We start from the raw sequence: 11137 nt of genomic DNA, 5'->3' as shown, positions 1-11137 counted from the left end.
CACAACCTTTCGTATGTTATCAAGCTTTCTGAATGAAGAGACTAACAGAATTCAAAAGGTTTAGGGTTTGTTTGGTATGAACGAAAATATTTTTCAATTTTTTTATATTTGATTGGCTTAAATATTTTAAAAAATATTTTTTCATATTTTCCCTACCAAGAGAAAAAATATTTTTCAAAACTTTAGAACTATACACGTTTTATAAATTTAATATCTAAATTATAGGATGTTGTTATTGTTCTTCGTATTACAGTATTTCTTATTTATTTGGACAAGTGGAATTAATGCATGTATTTCACCTCCATACACTAGTCACTTAAGCCAAGTAGCGTGACACATGGTATTTTGTAGAATGAAATGCCCCCAAAGTAGTGTCACAATGAGGGTTTGCCCATGAGGTCAGTCCAATCCAATTCGCCATCTAAGTAGGATTGAGCTTAGACATTTTTAGCCTATGTATAAGAGAAATTTATAGGCCCGACCCAAGTTAGCTAGTCAATCTTTGAGGCTAGATCGAGGCTGGGCCAGGGCCGGCCCATGAGCCAAAAATAATAATTCAAATATAAAATTAAAAATTAAAAGAATTAAGAAAGAGTCAAATAGACGAGTTTTATTCACACATAGTAATGAGTCTTTTGGGTTGAGTTGCTGGAATATTATTTCTTGAGATGAGTTTACTTGAATTTTATATTTTTTATGTTGTAGTTGAAATTAGTTATTGTATTTTTACAGTCTTAGCACTTTGTTGATGCAATAAAATTTATTTCAATCAAGAAGAAAAATTCCATTCATGTTGGTTTATTGGCAACCCTTCAAAAAAAATTCTGTTAACAAATTATATATGTATGTGACTATTGGGTATGTATTTTTTTATTTGCATTTATTCATGATTAGGGTAAAGTTTTCTTTCGCGAAGTGTCTTTTCCTTTATTTTAATTATTGATTAGTAATTTCTTGGAATTTAACTGACAACTTTAAAGTTGTATTAACATTTAAACTCTTGCGTTTGCAAATAAAATTAATTTTCTTGAGTACAATGAAGTTTTATGTGCTATTGACATATTGTCACATAAAAATTTGTGTGTTTGCAATTTTAACTTACTTACACATTATCATATGTTAGAAATATTAAAAAATGTTGATAAGTTTAGCTTCAAATAGATTAAAAAAATATTCTCAAAAAAATGATGAAAGACCAGCCCATCCTAACGTAAAAATAGTACGGTATAGCTAGTTTTCGGACTGGTCATTCAAAAATAGTCAGCGTTTACGAAGTCAATGAAAAATAGCCATTATTTTGCTGCAACAGAGACCGGTCCAGCATAATATACTGAAGTTCGGTGCACCTGTGTATGAACTCCAGCATATTATGCTGGATCGGTATACTTTGCTGACTCCAATATAATATACTAGAGACTGGAGCACCGGTGCTCCAAACTCCAGTATATTATATTGGACAATTATATTTGCTAGAACTCCAGTATTTTATACTGGAGTTCTAGTGTACTTATGCTGGAACTCCATCATATTATGCTGGAGTCCCAGCATACTTATCCTGGAACTCCAGTATAATATACTGGCATATTTTCCGGGTTTTGAACACTGTTTTCGCTCAGATTTATCTTTACATGAAAAGTGGCTAAATTTCGATTACTTTTGAAACTGTGCTATTTTTGAACGACCAGTTGTAAATCTGGCTGTTTTTTAATTTCTCCCCATCCTAACCGGGAGAAATTCAAAAATAGCCAGATTTACAAGTGGTCATTCAAAAATAGCCATAGTTTCAAAAGTCATCGAAATTTAGCCATTTTTCATGTAAAGATAAATTTGAACGAAAACACTGTTTAAAATTCGAAAAATACTCCAACATAATATACTGGAGTTCCAGCAAAGTATACTGTAACTCCAGTATATTATGTTGGACCGATCTTTGTTGTAGCAAAATAGTGGTTATTGTTTAATGACTTAGTAAATGATAGCTATTTTTGAATGACCATTCCAAAAAGTGGTTAGCTCGTGCTATTTTAACATCCTAACCTGCAGCCCGCCTAGGGCTGGTTTGGCTATTTTAAGGCCCTTTCGAAAGTTTCACTAGCCTATCAAATTGCATGGCCTGTGAGGCCCGGATTTAGTTAGGCTGAGCTAGACCATTTTTATTTATTTTTTTGGGTTAAAATGGATATTTATATATTACTGATGGGGTATTGTAGGACCCCAAGCATAGCAATGTTTTGAGATATGGTGTCCATATTACGTGCCACAAAATCCCTAATAACTCTATCCCTAAGCTTGACAACATTAATTTACTCCACTAATCTTCATATTTTCTTATTCATTACACCCTAGAATAAAATCATAAAAATATAACAATAAAATAAAATCAGCGTTCTTCTTCAATTTAATCCTCCAACTTCAGATCCTAAGACAAATTTCTAGGTTATTGTTGGAATGTGTGGTTTGTTTTTTAAATATTGAATCTTCAAAAAATAGGATTGTCTTTGATATGCTGGGGCTTATTAAAAAGTGAGTTTTAAGAAATTAGGAATTTTTTAAATTGTTCCTTGTTTCTATTTTTAATATTTCAATTTTGTTATAAAATAAAGACTATAAAGTAAAGACAAGTATAGAGAGAAACTGATATATTATTCGAATTCAAACTGATGCACATAATGAACTGAAATCTCTATTATTTATAGAAGAAAGGAAGTTGATGTGTAAGCTGCTACTATACCAGATATGGATAATCTTCTACTGAGAGCAATGTTTATCCATAACGGAGTACTGAAAGGATAAGCTTATTACACCTGGTATGGATAATCTTCTACCGGGGATAATATTTATCCATAACTAGGTACTGAAAGGATAAGCTTATTATACCCGGTATAGATAATCTTCTACCGGGGGTAATGTTTATCCCTAACTAGGTACTGAAAGGATAAGCTTATTATACCCGGTATGGATAATCTTCTACCGGGGGTAATGTTTATCCATAACCGGGTATCGAAGTGATAAGCTTCCTCAGGAAGCTTATTTCCAATAGAGTACTTAAATAGATAAACATATTTACGGTGGAGTCCCATATGGATAAGTTTCTTCAGGAAGCTTATTTACAACGGAGTACTAAATGAACATCCATAATATAATATATTTATAACACTCCCCCTTGGATGTTCATTAAAAGATAATGTGCCTCATTAAAACCTTACTAGGAAAAATCACGTAGGAAAAAAATCCTAGTGAAGGAAAAAGAGTACACATATTTAGTAATATGCATTGCTGGCTGCCTCATTAAAACCTTATAAGAAAAATCCCGTGGGAATAACCTTAGTAAGGGAAAAAGAGTACAACGCGCATTTTACTCCCCCTGAAGAAAATCTTATTTCAAATATTTGAGTCTCCGCGTTCCAATCTTGTATACCATATTCTCAAAAATTGATGTTGGTAAAGACAATCTGTTGGATTGTCACTTGAACTAATTTGATACACACCAATGTCACAATTTTCCTGAAGATTATGTATGTAGAATAATTCTGGTAAAATGTTCTTCGTTCTATCTCCTTTTATAAATTCTCCCTTTAATAGTGATATGCATGAAACATTGTCTCCGTATAATATTGTGGGTCTTTTATCACATTTCAACCTACATGTTTCTCGAATGAATCACTGATCTCAATCATATGCACTCCCTGCTTGCCGGTTTGAAATCGAGCTTTATGGGTATCGGATAAATAAGCTGCATCTGCATTACCAATACGATCTGCATCACTTTTGTTAGCATTAGTAAGATAAATAAGTGCACCATCTACACCGAGATAGAGTATTTCAGGACCAAAGAGCTCTTCATCCTCTTCTAGAGGTTGGAACGGATCCTTATTCACTTCAAGTGATTGAATATTCATTGGTGTACTTAATGGGTACACTTTGTCCATGTAAAAGTATTTTTAAGACCCTCTTGGAGCTCTTCCGGAGTTCCAATAAGATTTATGTCACCAACATAAACAGCAAGTGTAACAAATTTTGATGACATTTTCTTTATAAAAATACATGGACAAATAACATAATTTATGTAACTTTCTTTCAGCAAATATTTACTGAGGCGATTATACCACACGCGCACAGATTGCTTTAAACCGTACAAAGATCTTTATAATTTGATCGAGTACATTTCTCAAGACTTTGAATTATATGCTTCGGGCATTTTCAATCCTTCAAGGATCTTCATATAGATTTAGCCAAATAAGTCATATAGGTTAAGACTTGTATCTAAATGGTATGACATCTTCAAGTGTCTGGACTGCTAGTCCGATCCTCACAATCTTTTACAATATTGTGCACTATATTGTATTAAATATATCGTCGACGATCATTTTGTGTCAGTTCCGAAGCGACATAACTTGTGGAGATCTCATCACTTTCTTTATTTTCAGGTACCTGAACTTTTTCGGGAGTTTCATGAAATGTTATGTCGTGGGCTCTTCTAGAGCTTATTTCCTCCTCATTATGATCATTTTGATCATTAGCTCCTACTATTTTTCAAGGATTGTTACCTTTGGAACCGATTGGTCTACCACGCTTCATGCGTACAGTAAACTCTATCCTTCAGGGACTTTAATTTTAATAGGAGCATTTGCAGCTGAAATATGATATTTAATTTTGGATCAGCAAATGCTTCTGGCATTCGACTTGAATTATCTTCTAAGTGAGGATCATGATAATTCGATTCATATAGCATATTTTTCAACTGTTTATTCCATCCCCCAAATGTTAGAAAAACTAACATATATCCCCAATCATCTTTGGGAAACATATCTTTGTGTATTATGGTAGAGAAATTAATCATATACCACACAACAAAAGATAGTAAAAATATTTGGTTTCTGATCCTAAACCAATTGTGAAGGGAGGACTTATCATATATTGTTGATCTGATGCATACAAGTGCTGCTATATGCAATTTAGAAAATCTTAGACCAACACATGAAGCTTTGTTCTCATAAGCAATGGTTTAGCCATTAATAGGAGGTATTCAATGCTAAACCAGCTTGGATATAAACCAGCATTATCAAGATGAACTGTCTTGATTTCATAATCTGAAAATTATGCTCTTAATCGAGAAAAGCAATTCCAAATGCCAAACTGCAGGTTGACAATAATTACACATGTAACCATCTCATATATGCACCTATAAGTGGTTCACATGATAGGTGAACGGGCCCATATTCACCTTTTACATATTGTGAGCACGTGATTTTTGCCTTACGAAAAATTACTCCAAAATAAATCAAAATAAATTTCTTGTACTGTGTAATTTCTGAATTTGCGTGGTGTTAAATATTTGTTTATGCCCGTAAAATGTTTGCTTTGTTATAATTAAACAAAATTAAAATAAAATACATGTTGCATGCATATAGGATTTAATTATGCATTTAAGAGATAATTTAAATAAAAAACACAAAAATATGCATTAGTTCTATTTTAAATGTTTCACTGTGTGATTGATGTTTTGTCTATGTGTTAAATAATTATTATAGAGTAATTAATATTTTTGTGTAAGGTTAAAAAATTGTTTATAATTTTATTAGGATTTTTTTTATTACTAATAAAATTAGAAAATAATTGAAAAGGAAATAAAAATTGGACCTGGATTTAAATCCAGGCCCAAAACAAATTACACTTCCTCAGCCCAATCCAAACAACCTGTCCGGTCCAGTCCCAAGCTAAGACCAAACGACGTCGTTTGGTCACCTCTCATCAAGAAACCGTTCGATCAAATCCAATCAACGGACAAGATACATTACCCTTACCCGTAACCCGTTACCCGATCCATTAACCCGATTCAGTCCGACCCCAACTTTAAACCAAACGACGTCGTTTGATTTAATGAATTAATCTCAGCCATCCATCCTTCCTAATCCAACGGTCCATATCCACCCACCATTCCCCTATATAAACCCGTAACCCTTTACCCGGCCCCCTAACTAAACACCCCCCCTCTCCGCTCCTGTTCATCATCGTCCCAAACCCCCACTCTTAACCCTAGCCGCCCTAGGATTCCACCGCCTGAAACCCGGCGGCATCAACGCCGTCGGTCACCAACTTAACACCCTAGGACCCCATGAACACCCTCTATCCGAATATGTTACCAGCTTGGTTCGAATCTCCCTAGAGATTCTCGAATCTTCATTTGAAGATTCGAGCCAAGTTCAGATCTAGACCTAACAGTCCCAAATCGACACCACAGCTCCACCTAGTCACCCTGAATATGGATCTATCATTTGTTTGGTTCGAATCAGTTCGGAACTCCTCGAATCTTCTTTTGAAGATTCGGACCAAACAAAAACAGACTCAGATCCGTTTCAAACTAACACCAAATAACCCCTAGGCTACCCACACCCTCGTATCATGTTTGGTTCCCTGCAAATCTGCCTAGAAATGTTCGGATTTAAGATCCAAGAACCTGAAACCTTAAAAATTTCCAATCTTGGAATTTTTCCGATTTCAAGTAAAAGATTGAGGTTTAATCGACCTTAGTCGAAGTATTTTCAGTGGAAAATACTTCGACTAAGGTCTGTTTGATTTCAAACAAAAATCCGAAGCTGAGTTGGGATCGAGTCTGATTAAAGTTCAGAGGTATTTTTCTATTTATTTTGTGTATTCTATGTGTATTGTTGTCCGTATTAATAGCTTGTTAATTTTTCATATTTGTTTTGATCAATTCTGTCATTTCTGTCTATTTAATCCGAATGTGAATTGTTTCTGTTGGTTATGGTTATTTACAATGTGTGTAATCGACTCGATTAAGTTCGTCGATTAATTATATTACGAATTTTTTCATTTCTGAAAATGTTGACTAAAACAGTCTGCTTCTATTATTTTAGACTAATTATTGACAAATGTTGTAAATAGTCAATTGATTAATGCTCGTCAATTAAATCATGATTGTCTGTGAATCAGTGAATTCAAATGTATGTTGTATATGTTATTGTCTGAACATTAAAGTTTCAGGACATTGTCAGTATTGACAATGATCCTGTGTGTGTTTGATTCTAGTTCAGTATTAAGTCCAGTCTGAATTGTTTTGATAATTGCAGTAATATGTTGTTAGTTCTGAATTCAGTATAATATTGCTGTAATGTCCAGTTTGAATTCAAGTTTGCAAAAGTTGGTCAAATGCAATTGTGTTAGGAAGTTAATAGGATTGGTTATAGCTGTAAATCAGGAGATAACTAAGTTTGTACAGATTTTAGAATCTGTTTTGTTATAGGTTCTGATTTTTCAGTAATAGCATCAAGATTTCAGGGGCATTTCTGGGAATGAGCAGTAAAAAATAGGGTGTTAGTACTAGTATATTATAATGTAATGTTAGTGGCTATTAGTTAATGATACTAATGGGGAACAAGGGATAATGGGCTGCTGAAAATCAGGGAAAAAGGTTTTACATAATGGGATTTTCTGTTTTTTTAAAGAAGAAGGGGGTCCAAGAAACACTTAAACTGCCTAGGACCAGCCCTGTATAAATACAGGAGCTGGACAGACAGTTCAGACAGAGAATTTTAACAGAATTTTTGAGTGAGAGAAAACAGAATTTTTGAGTGAGAAAGAGAGAATTTTAAGGGAGAGAAACAGAATTTTCAGAGAGCTTTTTAACAGACAGAGAAATTTTTAAGAGAGAATTCTTAAAAGATTTTGAGGGTTGAGATTTTAAAGGAAGGAAACAGAAAATAGAACATTCACATACACACTCACATACAGATACAGCAGCAGAAACAGAAAATCAGAAACAAACTGAATTTGAAACTGAAGCAAAAAAAAACTGAAATCTGAAATGTTGTTCTTTTGTTGAATCTGTTCAACTTTATGTGATTCCATTGTTCAGTTAAAATCCGAAGTGTTTCCTTAAAAGTACTTTACTGTGCATCTGGGCTCTTCGAATCCTATTCCTGTTCAGATTCACTGTGTTATCAGTATATTCTACTGAATTTGTTACTGTTGTAACTGCTGAAACTTACTTCTTCTACCTCCATTTTCAGGTATATGTCTTTTAAATTTTAAGTTGGAAAGAGATTTCAGCATGACCCATCAATGAAGTTTGAATTGAAATGCTATTGCCAATTGTCCAAGTTCATTATTTTCATTTTTTTTATGATTAATTAGTAGTAAACTCAATTTGATAGCCATAGGTTAAATTGTCTTATTTTGAAGTTCATATAAAACTTTGTAATAATGTTATCCATGTCAAACTTCATTAGTTAAGTTATCTATGAGTTATGTAAATAAGAAGCATGGTAGAAGGTTGGTTTTATTTACACTTCATGGTGTTGTTAGATAGGTATAACATAATATAGCATTATCAAAGAAAATATGCTATAAGTTTATCTTGTTAGTTAATTAGTTGTTGTTTAAAGTTATATGATGATTAGCTGCAATTTGTCATCTTTTGGCATGATATTGGTGGTGTTCATAATTTATAGTTGAAAGATGTATTAGTATAATCCGCATGTTCAAAAGTGTCAAATATAGTAAATAATATTGTATGCAATATCATTTTAGTCAACAAGACTTATTCTCTTTCTTAGTAATAAAAGGCTTAGGAACTTATACAATGCATAAATTAATATAGTTAGTAATAATTCACATAGATTGAGAATCAAATTGGTTTGATTATATCTATATCTATCCTAACTCAGTCATAGGCATAACTAAGTAAGTTAATCTCATCTATTAAGATTAAACGAGTATGTGAAAATAAGTTGAGTTGTATATACACAAATGGCAACATTTTAAATCAATGGTAATTAAAAATAGAATTTGCATTAAATAATCATGAAAATTCCCGGAAAATATTTCCTTCCTTTATGAATCATTTATTTTCGGTTTCAAATGCAATTTATTCTTTGGCATATATATATGTCACATTTGTTTTAAAGTTAGTATTAATCATATTTTTATTCTGTCCTTTGACTTTGAATAATTGGAATGAATATGATTTATATTCGGAAATTATAGTCAATGGTCAATATTTAATAAATTGTGGTTTACTTTCCAAAGTTTAAAGAATATCTTAAAACAAGATTTTTCGTGATATAACAAACATTTTTTTCAAAATTTCATAATATCATTACAAATATGTTGCGCAATTAGGGATACGTTCGCGTACCCTGATTATACTTTTAAAAAACAAAACTTCGGATTATGCGTACGCGCAATTTCGAGCGAATATTTAATAAAAGGATTTTTCTAAAGGCGTTAAATCAATTTCATAAAAAACCCGAGATGTACGGTTCACTATTCAAGAAAAATAAATATTCTTGATTCAAAACAATCTCGGAGAAATGATTGCTTAATATATTATAAAAAATTATTGTGTACACGTACGCGTGACACAATTCCGCATTTTTAATTTATAACACGAATATACGTACGCGTAATTCGATTCAAAGAAGGTTTCAATCGTAATAAGTATAAGCAGTAGTAAAATCAGAAAACATCAATATTTAATAAAATCAAGTTGATTAAGCCAATAATAAAAACAGTTAAGCGACCGTGCTAGAACCACGGAATTCGGAAATGCCTAACACCTTCTTCCGGATTAACAGAATTCCTTACTCAGGATTTCTGGTTCGCGGAAAAAAATAAACAGAGTCATATTCTCCTCGATTCAGGGATTATAATTGGTGACTTGGGACGCCTCAAAATTCCCAGGTGGCGACTCTGAAACAAATAAACAAATCCCGTTTCGACTGTCCTTTAATTGGAGAAAACTCCCCACGCGCCCCGCGGGCGCGGGAAAAAAGGAGGTGCGACAGCTCTGGCGACTCTGCTGGGGATAAACTTTCTGTTATTTTAACCCAGAACCATAGGTTCAGGGTTTAAAGAATTCGAGCTTAAAATATCTGTTTTTATTGGCTTTACTTACTATATAATTTTCAACTGTTTATATGCTAATATGCTAAATGTTTTTTTTACCGCTTTAATATTATTTGAATTGTGCATATATACAACTGCTACGAAACCCCCTTCTTTCTGAGTCTTCTGAATTTATGGTGTACACGTGCGCGTGACCCACCTTTCTGTTAAAGTCATACCAAATAAGACGGAGTTGGGACAAGTAACTAGGCCGGGCAGACTTTCGTGCTCCCGGTACGTTGCCCCCGCTTCGGCTCAAACTGTCCGTTTGGGTAAGCCAGGTTTAGAACAATCAACCTAAGGTTTTACACTTAGAATAACTCAGCCATGTACCGGATCCCTAGTAGGAACGAATATTTGCATCATATGCATTTGCCCTTGGAGACTCAACACAGGGGTTGGGTCTGTCTAGGACAGGTGAACCCAAAAATTAAAAGACCATCATGATGCATCCTACTTGCTACTTGTGCATTCATTTGCCTCGAACATGCTTGTTGACCAGCTTAAATAAAATCATGGTAAGAAGCAAGGAATAAAATGGGTTGCCTTAAAATTTTCGAAAAAATATAGTTTTAATTTTTTTTAAAAATAAAAGAAAAAATTTCGAAAATGATTTTAGTATAAATTTTGACTTTATTAAAATTAAATTTCAGATACAAAATGAGCACTACACAAAGCCCCTCATCCACAAGTACGGAGGAATTTTTATGTCAGCTTCAAATGTGGTGGTATGATTTAGGCGAAGACGGTCAAAAATGGGTCGTCAAGCATTTGGGAAATCTCACGGACATTATGAAAGTTAAGCCTCGGGATGATCTGATTACGGCATTAGTAACTTTCTGGGACCCGGTACACAATGTTTTTCGTTTCTCTAACTTTGAGCTTACTCCTACATTAGAGGAGGTAGCTGGCTATGTTGGTTTTGACGGAAGTTTAAGAAATCAAAGCTTGATATTCACAAAGGCTCCTTCAATACATCGATTCTTCGGTCTTCTGAACATCAGCAGTCAAATTAGGAAAAGCAATGTCATCAATGGATGTTGTTCCTTCAACTTTTTGTATTCCAGATTTGGAAAGTCAGATGGGTTCGAAATTCATGAGAAAGGCCTTACTAATAAGCAAAACAAAGACACTTGGCAGATACACCGACGATTTGCTTTCATGGTGGCTTTTCTAGGAGTCATGGTCTTCCCAAATAAAGAGCGAACAATTGATATTCGCACCGCAAAAA

Source organism: Nicotiana sylvestris, chromosome 3, assembly GCF_000393655.2.
Source record: "Nicotiana sylvestris chromosome 3, ASM39365v2, whole genome shotgun sequence".
NCBI classification, from domain to species: domain Eukaryota; kingdom Viridiplantae; phylum Streptophyta; class Magnoliopsida; order Solanales; family Solanaceae; genus Nicotiana; species Nicotiana sylvestris.
This window is presented reverse-complemented; position numbering follows the sequence as displayed.